At 43.5% G+C, this 18468-nt stretch overlaps 1 protein-coding gene across 5 annotated transcripts in view; it reads right to left on the bottom strand.

The window, feature by feature from the left end:
• LOC132821781 (mediator of RNA polymerase II transcription subunit 12-like protein) overlaps positions 1-18468 on the bottom strand; it is a 604412-nt gene that overhangs the window by 200257 nt on the left and 385687 nt on the right. The window lies entirely within an intron of this gene.

The following is an 18468-nucleotide window of genomic DNA, read 5'->3' as shown; positions in this document are numbered from 1 at the left end:
GGGAAGGAATATTAAGTCCCAATCAAATACAAACAATATATGGACTGCATCTTTCTTGTAGTAAATCATTTAAAGGTTCTTTAAAGAGAAATTAATTGATCAGGGGATGCTGACACAGTATAGGGAGACCGGATGCTCTTTCCTATTTCTACAATCTGAAGCAACATGTAAAAATTCTGTAAATATAAAATATTTTTCTCCTCTTGAGTTCTTTTTCTAAATACAAGGTGTTTCTCTCTTTAAGACAGTTAGTGTTGTTAACACAAACCTCTGTAATTGTTTCCGCTATATATCTGTCGTGCCATTTGGTTTAGGGAAGGAACTCAGAACAGCAGTGCTGGCAAAAAATGTTGGTGGACCAAGTGAAGAGCAGAAATCCAGAGCTGATCAGTGACATAAGATAGAGGGTTGCAGAGATAGAGAGTGAAAGGTCATAAAATGTTTCACAAATGAAATACAGAGCAGCAACAAATGTGAGAAAGAGAGACTCAGTCTCAACAGTTTGTGGAAGCTGAAAGGTCAGTGAGGGAAGTCCCTGAGGTCTTCAGTCAGGAGATGGTGAAAATATGAAACATTACAGGAAGGAGAATTCCAAAGTGGTGACAGTGAGTTTGGTCAGGGATGACAGGGCTCGAGCATCAGTGCAGAATCAAACAGGCCAACTTGGGAGAAGGAAATGGAATGGAATCAGGATAGACCATAAGGTGTTGGAGCAGATGTAGGCCATTCAGCCCATCGAATCTGCTCTCCCATTCAATGAGCTTTGGCTCATCTGATCGACCGTAACACTGCTTTCCTGCCCTTTTCCCCATTAGTCTTGATTCCACCAGTACAGCATTGTGACATTTTTGTTGAGAGTTAAATAGAAGATAACAAAAACAGAAATTGCTGGAAAAGCTCAGCAGATCTGGGCAACATTTATGGAGAGAAATCAGAGTGAACGTTTTGGATCCGGTGACCCTTCCTCAGAAGAGAGTTCATCAATTCTGTTAACTCTGATTTCTTTCCATAGATGCCGCCTGACCTGCTGAGTTTTTCCAGCAACTTGTTTTTCTTTCTGATTTACAGCATCTGCAGTTCTTGTTTTTAAGTAGAATGATGTTGGTCCTCTCAATGTTTAAATAAAGATGTCCTAACTTATCTAAATGTTGATATCAGACTGGGAAGTTCATGTTTAGACAACTGGTTATGACTATTTTAATGGCACTTACATATTCCACATAATATTCCATCAGAACCATTAATTTACATTGTCCCAAAGATTCACTTTGGCCAATCTTTGCGTATCTCTTTCAGAGCCAAATCTCTTCCTACGACACTTGACTCCATATTCTAGATTTCATTTGACAAGCCCCTTAAGAATGGCTTTTGTTTCAAAGTGATTATTAGGTTAGATTACAGAATGGAAACAGGCCCTTTGGCCCAACAAGTCCACATCGACCCTCCGAAGACTAACCCACACAGACCCATTTTAATCTGACTAATGCACCTAACACTATGGGCAATTTAGCATGGCCAATTCACCTAACCTGACATCCTTGGACTGTGGGAGGAAACCCGAAAACCTGTCGGAAACCCACACAGACACGGGGAGGACGTGCTAACTCCATGCAGTGACCCAAGTTGGGATTTCCCTGGTGCTGTGAGACAGCAGCGCTAACCACTGAGCCACTGTGCCATCCGGTGACTAATCTAATCTAATTTAGATGTGGTCCCACAATGTCCATTGGCACAGCAAAAAAACAAAGAACAAAGAAGAAAATCTACAGCCCAGGAACAGGCCCTTCAGCCATCCAAGCCTGAGCCGATCCAAATCCACTGTCTAAACCTATCTCCCAATTCCTAAAGATCTGTATCCCTCTGCTCCCCACCTATTCATGCATCTGACCAGATGAATCTTAAATTAATCTACCATGCCTGCCTCCACTACCTCTGCTGGCAACGTGTTCCAGATACACAGTACTTTACACAGAGGGTGGTGGGTAAGTTTCCCCCTTAAACTTTTCTCATCTCACCTTGAACGTGTGACCTCTCGTTACTGAATCCCTCACTCTAGGGAAAAAGCTGATCTCTATCGATGATGTCTGCATCGGTGCCACCTTGTGCTCCCACAAGGAGGTTGTACAGTTCATAAACTTCACTAACACATTCCATCCCAACCTTAAATTCACCTGGACCATCTCTGACACCTCCCTCGCCTTCCTGGACCTCTCTATCCCCATCAACGGTGACCGACTCAACACTGACATTTTCTACAAATCCACTGACTCCCAAAGCTCCCTGGATGACATCTTCTCACACCTTGCCTCCTGCAGAAATGCTATCCCTCATTCCCAATTCCTCTGCCTCCACCGCATCTGCTCCCAAGAGGACCAGTTCCACCACAGAACACACCAGATAGCCTCCTTCTCTAAAGACCACAATTTCCCCTCCCACATGGTTGATGATGCCCCCCAGTGCATCTCATCTACTTCCCGCACCTCTGCAGTCAAACCCCACCCCTCCAATCTCAACAAGGACAGAAACCACCTCCGCCCCCCACCCCGGTACTCATCTTTCACCGCACCAACCTCTGTATACATTGTCTCAATATCTGCCATCTACAAATGAACCCCACCACGAGAGATATATTTCCCTCCCCAGCCCTGGCTGCTTTCTGTAAAGACCGTTCCCTCCCCGACTACTTCGTGAGGTCCACACCCCCCCCCAACAAGCCACCCTCCCCTCCCGGCACCTTCCCCTGCCACCGAGAAATTGCAAAACCTGCGCCCACACCTCCCCCCTCACCTCCGTCCAAGACCCCATAGGAGCCTTCCACATCCATCGAAGTTTCACCTGCATTTCCACACGTCATTTACTGTATCCATTGCTCCTAAAATGCGTCTCCTCTACATTGGGGAGGAAGGTCGCCTACTTGCAGAGTGCTTCAGAGAACATCGTGGGGACACCTGCACCAACCAACTCCACCGCTCTGTGGCCAGGCACTTCAACTTCCCTTCCAATTCTGCTGAGAACATGCAGGTCCTGGGCCTCCTCCATCACCACTCCCTTACCACCTGACGAATGGAGGAAGAACGCCTTATCTTCAGCTTTAAGATCCTCCAAATCCATGGCATCAATGTGGATTTCACCAGTTTCCTCATTTCCCCTTCCCCTCCACCTTATCTCAGTTTCAACCTTTCAGCTCAGCACTGTCCTCACAACCTGCGCATTTTCCTTCCCACCCTCCCCTCTAACCTATCACCTTTAGCCCCACCTCCATCCACATACAGCACACTTAGCTACCTTCGCTCCCATATATCTCTCTAACCCCTTGGCTCTCAAGCCTCATTCCTGATGAATGTGTCTATTCTCCTGCTCCTTCAATGCTGCCTGACCTGCTATACTTTTCCAGCACCATACACTTGATTCTAATCTCCAGTATCTGCAGTCCTTACTTTCGCCTTATCTCTATCCATCCTGTCTATATCCTTCATGATTTTGTAGACCTCAATCAGGTCCCCCCTCAATCTCCTTTTTTCTAATGAAAACAATCCTAGCCTACTCACAACCTCTCTTCATAGCTAGCACCTTCAATACCAGACAACATTCTCGTAAACCTTCTCTGCATCCTCTCCAAAGTGTCCACATGCTTTTGGTAATGTGGTGACCAGAACTGTACACAGTATTCTAAATGTGGCTGAACCAAAGTCTTGTACAAATTTTAACATGACCTGCCAGCTCTTATACTCAATACTCCATCCGATAAAGGCAAGCATACCATATGCCTTCTTGACCACTCTATCCACCTGTGCAGCAACCTTCAGGGTACAATGGACCTGCACTCCCAGATCTCTCTATCCATCAACTTTTCCCAAGGTTCTTCCATTGACAGTATAGTTCGCTCTAGAATTAGACCTTCCAAAGTGCACCACCTCATATTTGCCTGGATTGAACTCCATCTGCCACTTCTCCGCCCAACTCTCCAGTCTATCTATATTCTCCTGTATTCTTTGACAGTCCCCTATGCTTTCTGCTACTCCATTAATGTTGATATCATCTATAAACTTACTGATTAAACCAACAATGATCTCTCCCAGATCATTTACGTATATCACAAACAACAGTGGCTCCAGCACCGATCCCTGTGGAAGTACTGGTCACCTTTCTCCATTTCGAGAAACTCCCTTCAACTACTACTGCCTGTCTTCTGTTGCTCAACCAGTTCTTTATCCACCCAGCTAGAACAGCCTGCACACCATGTAACTTCACTTTCTCCATTAGTTTACCATGGAAACCCTTACCAAACACCTTACTCATCTATCAAATTGGTCACTCCCTCAAAGAACTCTATTGAGTTGATAAGGCACAATCTCCCCCGCACAAAACCATGTTGCCTATCACTGATAAGACCATTCTCTTCCAAATATGAATAGATCCTATCCCTCAGTACCTTCTCCAGCAACTTTCCCACACCACTGACATCAGGCTCACCAGTCTATAGTTACCAGAAATATCCCTACTACCCTTTTTTAAGGGTATCAAAACACTGATCAAAAGGTCAAATCAAGGGGGTATAATGTTTGAGTGAAGGACAGGAGGTTTAGAAGGGATTTGAGGAAAAGAATGTTTTCTATCTAGAGGGTGCTAGGAATTTGAAATGCACTGCTTGGGAGGGGCATTGAGGTGGGAAACTTCACAATCTTCAAAAAGTACTTGGATGAGCACCTGAAATGTCACAACATTCACGGCTGTGGGCTAAGTGAGACTAGTAGATTTTGAGTACTTTACTTGTTAGTACAAACTCAAAGGGCTGAAGGACCTCTCCTGTACTGTATAATTCTACACAGTCTCTCAGCGACCACCTGGTTTTGTTCACAAGTCACGAGGAGGGTGAGTTGGAGCAGCTTTTGTGGGGCATGCTTATCTCCTCAAGGCTGTAGGTCAAGAGATTATACAGGAAGCTGACAGAGTAACACATTCAATAAATGGCAGATTCTTTATACCCCGTCCACCCTGATTTCATTGTTTAAAATATCAGTTCTTTCAGAATTCTAATGAGATCTTGTCATAAATGTACTGTAATTTCTAACATTTCCTAATTAACGATAATATACAATTGGAGAAGATGTTTCCATTTAGATGTTACTTGCATCATCTTTTGTTTAAAAAAATGTTTCTGAAGTCTTTGCACAAGAAGCTAGAAATGGGAAACTGGGCGAAGGAAAGATATATAGGAGAGGTTTATGATGCATCTCTTAGATGTATTAAAATCACTAACAACTTGGAAAGTGCAAAGGCTGTCCATATGCATGAAAAGCATTCTTACTAATACAATGAGCCATTCCACACAGACTACATCGGCACGGGCTCCCCATGCTCTGAGCACTTTTCCTTCACATTTCACATCCTTCTTCCAGTGTTGGCTCCAGCACAGACTGAAGCTTAAAACAGCATCTCGGCACTGGATGGAGGAAAGACTCTTTGCCTTCGTGACAGGACTTACACATTGTCAACTCCTAAAGTCGATAGTTCAGAGGTTGTGAAAGAAAAGACGATGCTGGGGATTTGGGAGGGGGAGGGAGCGGGGGGGCAAGAATTGAACATTGTTGGAACTGCTGCCTTAAAGCAGCATGAGAAGACAGGAAAAAATAAGGCACAACACTACCAAGGTGCCTTGGCTACTTTTAATTTGAAAACAAGGAGTTGATTATGAAGCTAGGAAATATATAAGCTCAATGAGGCGTACACAGCCAAAATGTACCTTAAGCATGAAACAGATTTTTCAGTTCATTTGAATGCCAATTTACCTACACATACAAAGAAATGTACAGATTCCCAAATGCTAGGGTGTATTGGAGAAAGCTCAACTCACTCAGTGTTAAGCTTAGCAAAACATTGGGTGTGGGGGGAGTGGGACAATGTTAACCTAACCCTTCCACTGGGCTGTTGAGGTTGTTTCCCATTAAAATAACAAAGGATCGGGAGGTAACACAGCATTCCACCCAATTCCACAGAAGGCCTGTCCAACAAGTTAGATTGGTAGGCAGCACGGTGGCACAGTGGTTAGCACTGCTGCCTCTCAGCGCCAGAGACCCAGGTTCAATTCCCACCTCCGGCGACTGACTGTGTGGAGTTTGCACATTCTCCCCGTATCTGCGTGGGTTTGCTCCGGGTGCTCCGGTTTCCTTCCATAGTCCGAAAATGTGCAGGTTAGCTGAATTGGCCACGCTAAATTGCCCGTAGTGGTAGGTGAAAGGGTAAATGTAGGGGAATGGGTCTGGGTGGGTTGCACTTCAGCGGGTCGATGTGGACTTGTTGGGCCGAAGGGCCTGTTTCCACATTGTAAGTAATCTAATCTACTCTAATCTAAAATTGCTCCCACAGATAAAAGAATGTAATGATGCTGACTAAGTCATCTAAGCTGTACAATGACAGAACTGAACCTTATACAGGACATTTGGGAATCAGTCCATTTCATCTTTACATGCAAATGAATTGACATGGCATTGGTCTGATCTGTTTACACAAGACCTTCTCAAAAGATGAACAGGAGTGTGCCATTCATGCTCTTGAGCCAGGGCAGCCATTTAATAAGTTTAAAAACAATGACTGCAGTTGCTAGAAATCAGATTCTGGATTAGAGTGGTGCTGGAAAAGCACAGCAGGTCAGGCAGCATCAGAGCAGGAAAATCAACATTTCAGGCAAAAGCCCTTCATTAGGAATACAGGCAGAGTGCCTGAAGGGTGGAGAGATAAATGAGAGGAGGGTGGGGTGGGGAGAAAGTAGCATAGAGTACAATGGGTGAATGGGGGTGGGGATAGAGGTGATAGGTCAGAGAGGAGGATGGGGGAAGGTAGCAACGAGTATAATGGGTGGATGGGGATGGGATGAAGGTGATCGGTCAGAAAGGAGGGTGGAGTGGATAGGTAGAAAAGATGATAGGCCGGTAGGACAGGTCATGGGGACGGTGCTGAGCTGGAAGTTTGGAACTGGGGTGAGGTGGGGGAAGGGGAAATGAGGATGCCCTGGGATTGAAGTGTTCTGAGGCGGAAGATGAGGCGTTCTTCCTCCAGGCGTCGGGCGGTGAGGGAGTGGCAGTGAAGGAGGCCCAGGACCTCCATGTCCTTGGCTCCTTGGATGCTGCCTGGACTGCTGTGCTTTTCCAGCCATTTAATAAGGTCATGGCTGATCTAAAGAGTCATCTGGACTCAAAACATCAGCTTGGTCTCTCTCCATGGATGCTGCCCGACGGATTATGATTTCCAATATTTGTTGTTTTCAGTACAGATTTCAGCATCTGCAATAATTTGCTCCTACATTCTGCCTTAAAAATATTCAAAAATCATTTAAACATAGTTTTTCTCCACCACTTTCTCAGGGAGTTCCAAAGATTCTCAATCCTTTGTGAGAAAACAATTCACCTCAGTAATTTTAAACGATGACTGCCAATTTTTAAACAGTGGCCCCCTAGCTTCACAACAGGCAGCATCCTCTCGATATCAACCCCGGCAATATCCTTCAGGATCTTAGCTGTTTCTATAAGGTCACCTCTAACTCTTATAAATTCAAGCAATTACATGCCAAGTCCTTCCGCATGAGACAACCTGCCGATTCCAAGTAGTAGGAGAGAGTGAGGACTGCAGATGCTGGAGATCAGAATCGAGAGTGTGGGGCTGGAAAAGCACAGCCGGTCAGCCAGCATCCAAGGAGCAAGGGGAACCAACATTTCCGGCATAAGCCCTTCATCAGGAATATTCCAAGTACTAGTTTAGAATAGCTTCTGTTTCTAATATATATATCCTTCTTTAAATATGGGGCAGCGTGGTGTCTCAGTGGTTAGCACTGCTGCCTCACAGCAAGGGATCTGAGTTTGATTCCAGCCTTAGGTGATTGTTTGGGTGGAGTTTGTACATTCTCCCAGTGTCTGCTCTGGTTTCCTCCCACAGTCCAAAAATGTGCAGTTTAGGTGGACCAGCCATGCTAAATCTCCCGTAGTGTCCAGGGAAATGCAGGCTAGGTGGGTAAGACATGGGTAATGCAGGATTACAGGGTAGGGGAGTGGGTCTGGGTGGGATGCTCTGCGAAGGGTCAGCGTAGGCTCAATGGCCTGCTTCCACACTGTAGGCAATCTATGTTGACCAATAACATACACAGCACTCTAGATGTTAACTAGTGTTCTTTTTTAGTGAAAGCATAACGTCTTTAGTACATGGTTGAGCACTTCAAATGCCATAACATTCAAGGCTATGGGACAAGCACTGGAAAGTGCAGATGGTTCCCAACAGATCCAATAGGCTGAATGGTCTCCATGCTGCATGACCATGTATTGTAATTTAATAGTTCATAGTGGTCAGTACAGACATGCCTCAGATTCCTTACGGCAGTGCTTCCAAAACTCTTTCCCCAACTATATCCTTATTTTTGAGGTTCAAGAACTATTGCAACACCCTGGATGTTGTGCAGAGATCAGACTCACTGTCTCTGAGCTCCAGTATAAATGATTAGGGCGGCACGGTGGCACAGTGGTTAGCACTGCTGCCTCACAGCGCCAGGGACCTGGGTTCAATTCCCGCCTCAGGCGACTGACTGTGTGGAGTTTGCATGTTCTCCCTGTGTCTGCGTGGGTTTCCTCCGGGTGCTCCGGTTTCCTCCGGTTTGATATGCGGGTCAGGTGAATTGGCCATGCTAAATTGCCTGTAGTGTTAGGTAAGGGGTATATGTAGGGGTATGGGTGGGTTGCGCTTCGGCTGGTCGGTGTGGACTTGTTGGGCCGAAGGGCCTGTTTCCACACTGTAAGTAATCTAATCTAACATAAGTTGTGTTCGACGCCAATTCTTTCGCTCAATGCCAATTCTTTTGTCCAATGCCATGCACAAACAAATTAAATCTGATCACAATCTCCTCTTTGTAAATGATTTGCACTCTGTATGAACTTTCTTTTGAAACAGTTGAAGAAACAGAAATGTCATGAGTTTGCACTGGAATATGTGATGAGTTGTCAATTTTAATATCCTCTGTAAAAAGGGTATTTAATAACTAAGCTAGTTTTGCAAATTAAGTCATAAGCGCAGAACAAATTTAAATTTATTTATGATGTGATATCTTTGAATATATTTTGTCATCTAGCTTATATACAGGAATCACCCTCATTTAAATCTGCTCTGAAAAATATTCACTACAATCAGGAACAGCCATCGCTGCAGCTAAGGGATCATGAAATCGGGATAGATGAGTCAGAGTCATACAGCATGGAAACAGTTCCTTCGATTCAACCCATCCATACTGACCAGGCTTCCTTAACTTTACTAGCCTTGATTCACCTGCAAGTAGCCAAAATACCTCCATAACCTTCCTATTCATGTACCCACTCAGATACTTTTTAAATGTTGTAATTGTAACAGCTTCCACCTCGAGCACTGGCAGCTCAGTCCATACATGTATACCTTCTGCATAAGAAGGTTCCCCCTCAGGTCCCTTTTAAGTCTATTCCTTTTCACCTTTAATCTATACCCTCAGTTTTGGACTCCCCTACCTTTGGAAAACCTTCGATATTCACCTTATCCATGCTCCTCATGATTTTATAAACCTCTGCAATGTCACTTCCCAGTGTCCAATGCTCCAGCAAAACACAAAGTCCTACCTACTGAGCCTCACCGATAACTCAAGCCCTCCAGTCCCAGCAACATCCTTGTAATTTTATTTCTGAACCCTTCAGGTTTAACAACATCCTTCTATAACAAGGGGACCAGAATTGTATGCAGTATTCCTCATTTGTAAAGTCGTCCCAACTCCTATACTCAATGTTCTGACCATTGAAAGCAAGCTTGCCAAATACCTTCTTTACCATCCTGTCTGCTTATGATGTCACTTTCAGGGAATTATATACTTGCATCCCTAGGTGCCTCTGTTCAACAACACTCCCCAGGGCCCTTCTATTAGTTGTGTTAAGTCCTGCACTGGTTGCCCTATATAAAATGCAACACCTCAAGTTTATTTAAATCAAAGCCTGATGATTTCAGCTAATGATGGAATATTTCAGTTATTCTTCTCATCTGATGGAATCATGGGATGATTCAGTATGGAATGAAGCCTTTCTAGTGTCTATGCAGCTCCCTTGAGAGCGCTATACAACAAATCTCCTCCAGCAGTCCTTCCTCATAGCTCTGGAAACAAACACTGATGACAGCCGTTCTCAGAGAATAGCAATGTATACTTCCACCTGTTTATCACTATTGTCTGTCTTTTGATGTGTAGTGTCAAGTCTACACCCATGAGTTTGGGTTAAAGACAAACTGGTCAACGAGAAAACAAGATCAAGAATTATCTTCAGGCTTGGGTTTCTTTATACCATTGCTTTTACATACAGAGACTAAATACTGCATCATATGGGTTTCATTAACATGCTAGCTTCTGCTTTGTCACATTGTTGAAAGATTATTCCATAAACTGTACCGACTGACACTGCACATTATTAACTTGGACATAGTTAGACTTCAGGCTTCTGCTGAACTCTCTATCTATTTCTCCCTTAGTCTGAAATCTGCCCATGCTGTGCTTTTTATGCCCAGTGAGGAGCAATTCTGATGTTGTTGCAAGATTGATCCAGAGTTCTAAAGCCCTTATGTGACACTTTGATTCTTGGAGTTTTTATCTTCATTCTTGAATGAAGTATGCCCATCCTGAAGAAGGGCTCTGGCCCGAAACGTCGAATTTCCTGTTCCTAGGATGCTGCCTGACCTGCTGTGCTTTAACCAGCAACACATTTTCAGTATGGCATTAATGTAGATACAAGGTTTTAGCAGATTTTTGTCAAATCAAAATATCAACAAGTCCTTACACAACAACAACTATCACTTTAGTTCCAATAAGCACTAGATGAAGTGATTTAAATAAGATTCGCCTTTGACAAATCTAAGCTGACTTTGGTCTATGACTTAAACCCAATAGTCTGGTAAGACAGTGAGGATTTTACCTTTTACTTACTATTGGTGCCGTTACAGATCACCCTTGGATTCCATTTTAAATCAGTCAACAGTCTGTTCTCATACTCTCTCCTTTCCCCCTCACATCTTTTCTTCAACCTTCTCTGCATTTTCTCTATTTGATTAGGTTTGCTACGATCAGAACTTGAGCAAGATTCCCTGATATACAGTTCCAGATGGATCTCTTTCTTAATTCACCCAAACCCTTGGTTGGTTGCAGCAAGGCTATTTTAAAAAGAACCCCTTCCCTTGTAGATAACCTTTACTCATTTGCAAACAAACTTTTATTTTTAAAAGAAGCAATTTCACTAGGCTTAATTGAATTAACATAAAGGATAGGTCTATTAATTACAACACAAAAGAAATACTAATGCATCTCACACATGCACACACACATTAGAAATAAGAGGCAAAACCAAAATAACTAATTAAAACGATTTTTTTTAAATCCGTCTGAATTTGTTTGCGTGGATGTGATAGCAAGCACTACAGCTATTGATGTGGGTGTTACATTGATGTGGGTAGTTGAAGTCAGTTCCATGTCACTAAGCTTTGCAGACTGGTTAAGATTCTGTGGTTCTGATTCCTTTTGACCGTGACTGAATTCTAGTGTTCGAGGTGAAAGAGAATCCTTTTGTTGTCCAGTTTCCTTGGGCAGCATTGTACAGCAAGAGTGGGTTTTCTTTTATTGGCAACACAAGGATATCTAGGGTACAGCTCTTGGACTGTGACCTCTCCAGCATGATGGTGTACACTAGAGTATTCAGCTCCATTAGTAGACTACGGCAGAATTGAAACAAGCTTTGTTCTTGTGTATTCTCTGAAGGGAAAAATGTGTCTGCATTTTTGGGACATAATCCGCCTGCTCCAGCATGGGGTTCTCAATATCCTTGTAGTCCCAGAAGACCATGGTCTGGTCTGGTTTAACTTCTCTCTCCCACATTCTGCCTCATTTTGAAGGGTTGTTATACAAAGTTCCCTTTCCATCCATTGGCTTGAAATTCCATGGAGATCTCTCTATATCTCTCCAGACAACCACTCAATTTATACTCAGTTTTAGCAGTACAAGCCTGCTTTTAAAATACACATTTTAGAATTTCAAATTTAAAATGTCAATAGTATTTCAAGGTTCTGACTTCTGGGTGTGGCAGGTTGATAACGACATGAGAAATGTTATGCATGTTATGAGCTTCCACTTCCTGTCTGATGTTAATCTTTATATTTTAGTAATCCTGGGAGATCTAATATGCAACGCGTTTCTCATTCCCCTCATGCATTTTGTCCTATTCACTATGTAGCTTATTCCAAAGTGCTTTACTGTTTTCATATCTTTATCTGGGTTACAACAATGACCACAGTTCACAACGTGGGAGACAATATGTGCAGATTTCCACAAACAGTAAGTGAAATAATGAACAGATACCCTGATATAGGTGTTGTCATAAGGAGAACTTCACTGCTTTTTAATAGCCAAAGGGCTCTTGACAGCTAACCACAGGCTTCAGTTCAACACTTCATCTTTAACAATACAACACTCCATCAGTACTGCTCTGAAATGTCAGTTCAAATAATTCACTAATTTTTCACCAATGCACAATTAATCCACAACATCTTAACTCAGAGATAAGAACGCTACATGCAGACCCAGCTAAGGACAATATTTCAGATCACAGGACACATACATATATAGATATTATAGAAAACCAAGTCTACTGACAGTGTTCAAATGAAGAAAATTAGTCACAGGGACAATCATAATGCAATCAACAGCAGTGATGTTATTTTCACATGATTTCACAGATAGCACATCAATGGCAATATCAAGAGCCATATCTACTACAAGAGAGCTACCACTGAAATGCACCGCATGTTTACCGCAAAAAGCAATGGCAGAATCAGATGATTCAATCTGACCTTTTCTGTTGCTAAGATATCACATGGTGCCTTAGCCAGTGGTCAACTTTACCATACAACACGAGATTGTCACCAGAGCTTCAGAGTGTTTACATCAAATGTAAAATTTTTAAAACTGGTGTTAGTATCAGGACGACAAGGCAGTTAGAGATCTGCAACTTTAGTGATGTATTAAATCCTAATATATTGGATGCAGTTAAATGTAACTAACTGATAATCTTGTTATATATGAATAATAGAAATATCCATTATTACTGGTAGATCTATAAATCATTAGTTTTAAACTAAGGTCATTGAACTCTGGCAATGTCATGGGCTCCCACATTGTTCCCAAAGTCATCAGATCTCAACAGTTGTTACCCTAGCAACATTGAAGATGACAACATAAATACAATTAATTCATATTTTCCATATGATAGTGCTATTTTCCTTTCAGAACTCACTGCCACTGAGGACAATAGATCTATGGGCATGTGCAATAACACCTGCAAGTATAATAAGAAAACTAAACCATTCTGTGAATATATTCAGTGATCAGTTATTTACTCTGTGCTGTTATGATTTTCTGTAAAAGTTACATTAACCCACTAACTGGCCAAAACCTAGAACTGAAATGTACAATCGAGCAACTATTAAATTAATCCACAAACTGAAAAAGTAATTCTTGTCTTTAGGTAATAGTTATTGTGCATTAGGAATCTAAATGCTTAATCAGTCAACATTGGTCGCATTGAACTTGTACAATTTCATGCCACTTTGGCCAAATAAAATGTTTTTTCTTGTGAATTCTGAGGAATATATTGCAACACACTCAATGACTATGGAAGAACATTGTGGCAGGACAATCCAAGGAAACAGCAAAGAGTCTTAGAAGTGAACAGAGGAAGGAGGTGGCTATTTAGCCTATTGAGTTTGTGCAGACTCTCTCAAAGAATGGTCAATGGAGCACAAGTTTTTCACCACATTCCCTGTTTTTTTTTCCCCTCCTTCAAATATTTGTTCTATTCTCCTTTTAAAGTTACTCTTGAAACACCACTCCATCAGACCATCAGCATAAATCTCAACCAGGAGAAAGCTAGGACTGCAGATACGAAGGTCAGAGTCGAGAGTATGTTGCTGGAAAAGCACAGCATGTCAGGCAGCATCGGAGGAGGAGAATCGACATTTCGGGCATAAGCCCTTCATCAGGAATGAGGCTTCTGGGCTGGGAGGGGTGAGAGATAAATGGGAGTGGGGAGGGGGGAGGTGTGGTGGAAGGTAGATGAAGGTGATAAGTCGGAGAGGAGGGTGGAGCGGGCAGATGGGAAAGGTGATGGACAGGTCAAGAGGGCGGTTTGGAGCTTGGGACTGGGATAATGTGGGGGGGGGCGGTGGGGGGGGAAAGAGGGTGATGAGGAGACTGGTGAAATTCACATTGATCCTGTGTGGTTGCAGGGTCCCAAAACGGAATATGAGGCATTCTTCCTCCAGGTGTCAAGGGTTTGGCGATGGAGGCGGCCCAGGACCTGCATATCCTTGACGGAGTGGGAGGGGGAGTTGAAGTGTTCAGCCATGGGGCAGTGAGGTTGGATGGTGCGGGTGTCCCAGAGATGTTCTCTGAAACACTCTGCAAGTTGGCTTCCTGTCTCCCCAATGGAGAGGAGACCACATTGGGTACGATGGATACAGTCAATGACATTGGTGGAGGTACAGATAAATTTCTGTCAGATGTGGAAGGAGGTGAGGAGGGAGATGGAGGTGCAGGTTTTGCACTTCCTGCGGTGGCAGGGGAAGGTGCCGGCAGTGAGGGCTGGTGGGGGAACATGGATCTGACAAGGGAGCCACTGAGGGAATGGTCTGTCGAGAATGCTGATAGGGTTGGGGAGGGAAATATATTTCTGGTGGTGGGATCCATTTGTAGATAGCAGACATGACAGAGGATGATGCAATGTATACGGAGGTTGGTGGGTGGAAGCTGAGGACAGGGCGGTGGGGGGGATTTCTGTCCTTGTTGCATTGGGAGGGTTGGGGTTCAACGGCAAAGGTGCGGGAGGTGGAGGAGATGGCATCGTCAACCACACTGGATGGGAAATTGTGATCTTTGAAGGAGGAGGCCATCAGGAACTTTCTAAAGTGGAATTAGTCAGCCTGGGAACAAATGCAACAGAGATGGAGGAATGGGGACTAAAACATGGCATGTCTACAGGAGGCAGGATGGGAGTAGGTGTAGTCTAGGTACCTGTGGGAATCGGTGGGCTTGTAGTAGATATCTGTGGTTAGTCGGTCACCAGAGATGGAGAGGTCTAGGAAGGGGAGGGAAGTGCCTGAGGTGGTCCAGGTGAATTTATTTTGCCACTCACCTTTAAATGTGTGCCCTGATTTTTGATCTTGGATCATTGGAATCACAATCTCTCTTATTTCCAAATATTCCACTATTATAAATACCTAGATCCAATCTCTATGCCCAAACAGGACGGGCAGCAGCTTCTCTAGATAAAAACTCAAATAACTGCGGATGGTAGAAATCAGAAACAAAGACAAAAATTGCGGGGAAAACTCAGCAGGTCTCGCAGCATCTCTGGAGAGGTATTAGAGCGTCTGGTGATCCTTCTTTAGAATTTTTTTTTATACAGAAGATCAGGTGAGACGAGTAAACAATAGGTGCAAATAGAGCCCAATGAGCAAAAAACCAGTTGACAGACAAAGGAATGGATAAAGGCCAGATTGGCCTTGAGCATGTTTCCCCATATTTCCCACAATCCCCACACACCAGGCCTTGTCATCACATAGGCTGCTACCACACACAACCCATTGTCAGATACTAACTGTCCCCAGTAGGAACTAGTCATTCTCTGTGATTTACCTTTACCCATTTCATTGTCTTCCCAACTGTTCTCTTCTCTCTTTGGGCTCCACCTCCACCTCCACCTACTGTTTACTCCTTTCCCCCACCCCACCCCTTCTTTAGCATGTACCAACCTTTCCCGAGCTACCATCAGTTTTGCAGAAATGTTAACTTTGATTTCTCTCCTCAATTCTGCGAGAGATTTTCCAGCAACTTCTACTTTTGTAACAGCTTCTCTAGACTATCCATATTACTGCAAACTTTCAATGCTGGAATAATTCAAGTAAATGTTTTTCTGTATTCACTTGGAAACCTTTACTCATTCTGAAAATGTGACGCCCATAAGTGGACACAATATACCAGCTAAAACTGAGAAGTGATTTGTAAACTTTCACTATAACTTCAAATATCAAACAGATCCAGCATCTCAGATCATTTATTAAACGTCATTAATCCATTCTACTGTTTAAACTTTTGTCCATCCAACGTCTCTGTGCTAATCTACCATTTTCCAACCTCCTCCTTCCTACAAATGTACATCGTCTCACACTTTCTAGAATGACAGGTCATAGCTTTAGTCTAAGTGGTAACAGATTTCAAACAGAAATGTAGAGTAATTATTTCTCTCAAAGGATCATGAGTTTATGGAGTTTATTATACCAGTGTGCAGTGGATGCTGAGGCATTGACTAATTTGAGGAGATAGACAAATTAATTAGCAATGGATGGTAGTGTTATGGAAAGTGGAGTTGGGGCAGAGATGAAATCAGCCATGATCATATCAAACACGATCTCAAAGGACTGAATTACCTACTCCTGCACTTAGCTCTCACATTCTGTCATTGGAATTCATCTGCTGCTGATTGTCTCCTCTCTCAGCAGAGTCCTCCTGGAATGTAATCAATAGTGAGGAATATAAGCTTCAAGCCTTAGGTCGTCTGAAAGTGTTAAAATTATGCCCTTCCACCATCAAGCCATGAGTGTACACCAAAAATAGTTATCCAGTACTGAACCCATCACGATGTCTGCACACAGAACATCAACTGCATCAAAATGGTTCATCTTTAAGAAATACCTCCGGTTCTCACCAGGCTATGTGGCTGTTAAAATGTTCAATGAGATTATTGGTCCAGCTTTTCTGAGAGCTAAATAGTCATGGTGCAGGTGCAGGTGACTCAGAAAATTGTTCTGGAAATTGAGAATTCCCATGGCAATTCCCCTGCATCAGGCAAGGATCTTCCTTGAAGACAGAGTTCAAAGGATGCTGACTCACTTAAGGTTAATAATTACTTGGGATGTGTTAGAGGATAATGTGGTCCTCCCAGGATCTGACACAATCATCATTCCTGCCTGATGCTTCACTTGGTCCAACCCTTCAAACCAACCCCAACCCTAAACAATCATCCACCTTCTTGACTCCAAATCTCACCCATCACCTTAAGACCATAAGACATAGGAATGGAAGTAAGGCCATTCGGCCCATCAAGTCCACTCCGCCATTCAATCATGGCTGATGGGCATTTCAACTTCACTTACCAGCATTCGCCCCGTAGCCCTTAAATTCTTGATGTCACAAGGAATTATCAATCTCTGCCTTGAAGACATTTAGCGTCCCAGCCTTCACTGCACTCTGCAGCAATGAATTCCACAGGCCTACCACTCTCTGGTTGAAGAAATGTCTCCGCATTTCTGTTCTGAATTGATCCCCTCTAGTTCTAAGGCCGTGTCCACGGGTCCTAGTCTCCTCGCCTAACGGAAACAATTTCCTAGCTTCCACCCTTTCCAAGCCCTGCTTTCCAAGCATCTTCCTAAACACCCCTCACCAAGACCTACCAGACCCCCAAACCTATCCCCTCATTTACTGACTTCACATACGTATCCACTCACAGTAGCTTTCAAAGTTCCTAACATTTAATTATGACACTCAACACTGTAAACAGGGACATGGGCCTTGAGCAAGCTCTCCCCTGCTGCTCAATTCATAGCAAGAGAAGAAACAGGAGCAGGAGTAGGTCACTCTGCCCCTCAGGCCTGCTTCATTGTTGTATAAGATCATGTCACACCTGCCTCAGGTCTCACTCCTGTTTTGTACCAATTCCTCTCAGTCCTCAGCTTCCCAATACAGTCAGTTCTGTATAATATGCATTCCTTCAACACAAATCGGCTTTCATGCAATTGAAGAATTTAGACCATTATTTGTAGAACGTGAACTTTCCTTACCTTGATGGGCGGCACGGTGGCACAGTGGTTAGCACTGCTGCCTCACAGCACCAGAGACCCGGGTTCAATTCCCGACTCAGGTGACAGACTGTGTGGAGTTTGCACGTTCTCCCCGTGCCTGCGTGGGTTTCCTCCGGGTGCTCCGGTTTCCTCCCACAGTCCAAAGATGTGCGGGTCAGGTGAATTGGCCATGCTAAATTGCCCGTGATGTTAGGTAAGGGGTAAATGTAGGGGTATGGGTGGGTTGCGCTTCGGCGGGTCGGTGTGGACTTGTTGGGCCGAAGGGCCTGTTTCCACACTGTAAGTAATCTAATCTAATCTAAAGTAATCTAAAAAGAATTACCTGTATTGGCTATAACATGATCCCGGCCCCAATGGTTTAAATAGTGCTGCTATTACACGGTTTTCTTATAATGCGGGGTCACATGGGAACTGACCTAACGCACTGTATCAGAACTGAATGTATTAAATAAATTAATTATGCTCAGTATACAGTATTCCACAACTCTATGGTAGGGAATTCCAGACGTTGACTACTCTCTGAGA

This window comes from Hemiscyllium ocellatum, chromosome 13 (assembly GCF_020745735.1).
Source record: "Hemiscyllium ocellatum isolate sHemOce1 chromosome 13, sHemOce1.pat.X.cur, whole genome shotgun sequence".
NCBI classification, from domain to species: domain Eukaryota; kingdom Metazoa; phylum Chordata; class Chondrichthyes; order Orectolobiformes; family Hemiscylliidae; genus Hemiscyllium; species Hemiscyllium ocellatum.
Note: the sequence above shows the minus strand (reverse complement) of the source record. Positions and strands in the feature narration are given on the sequence as shown.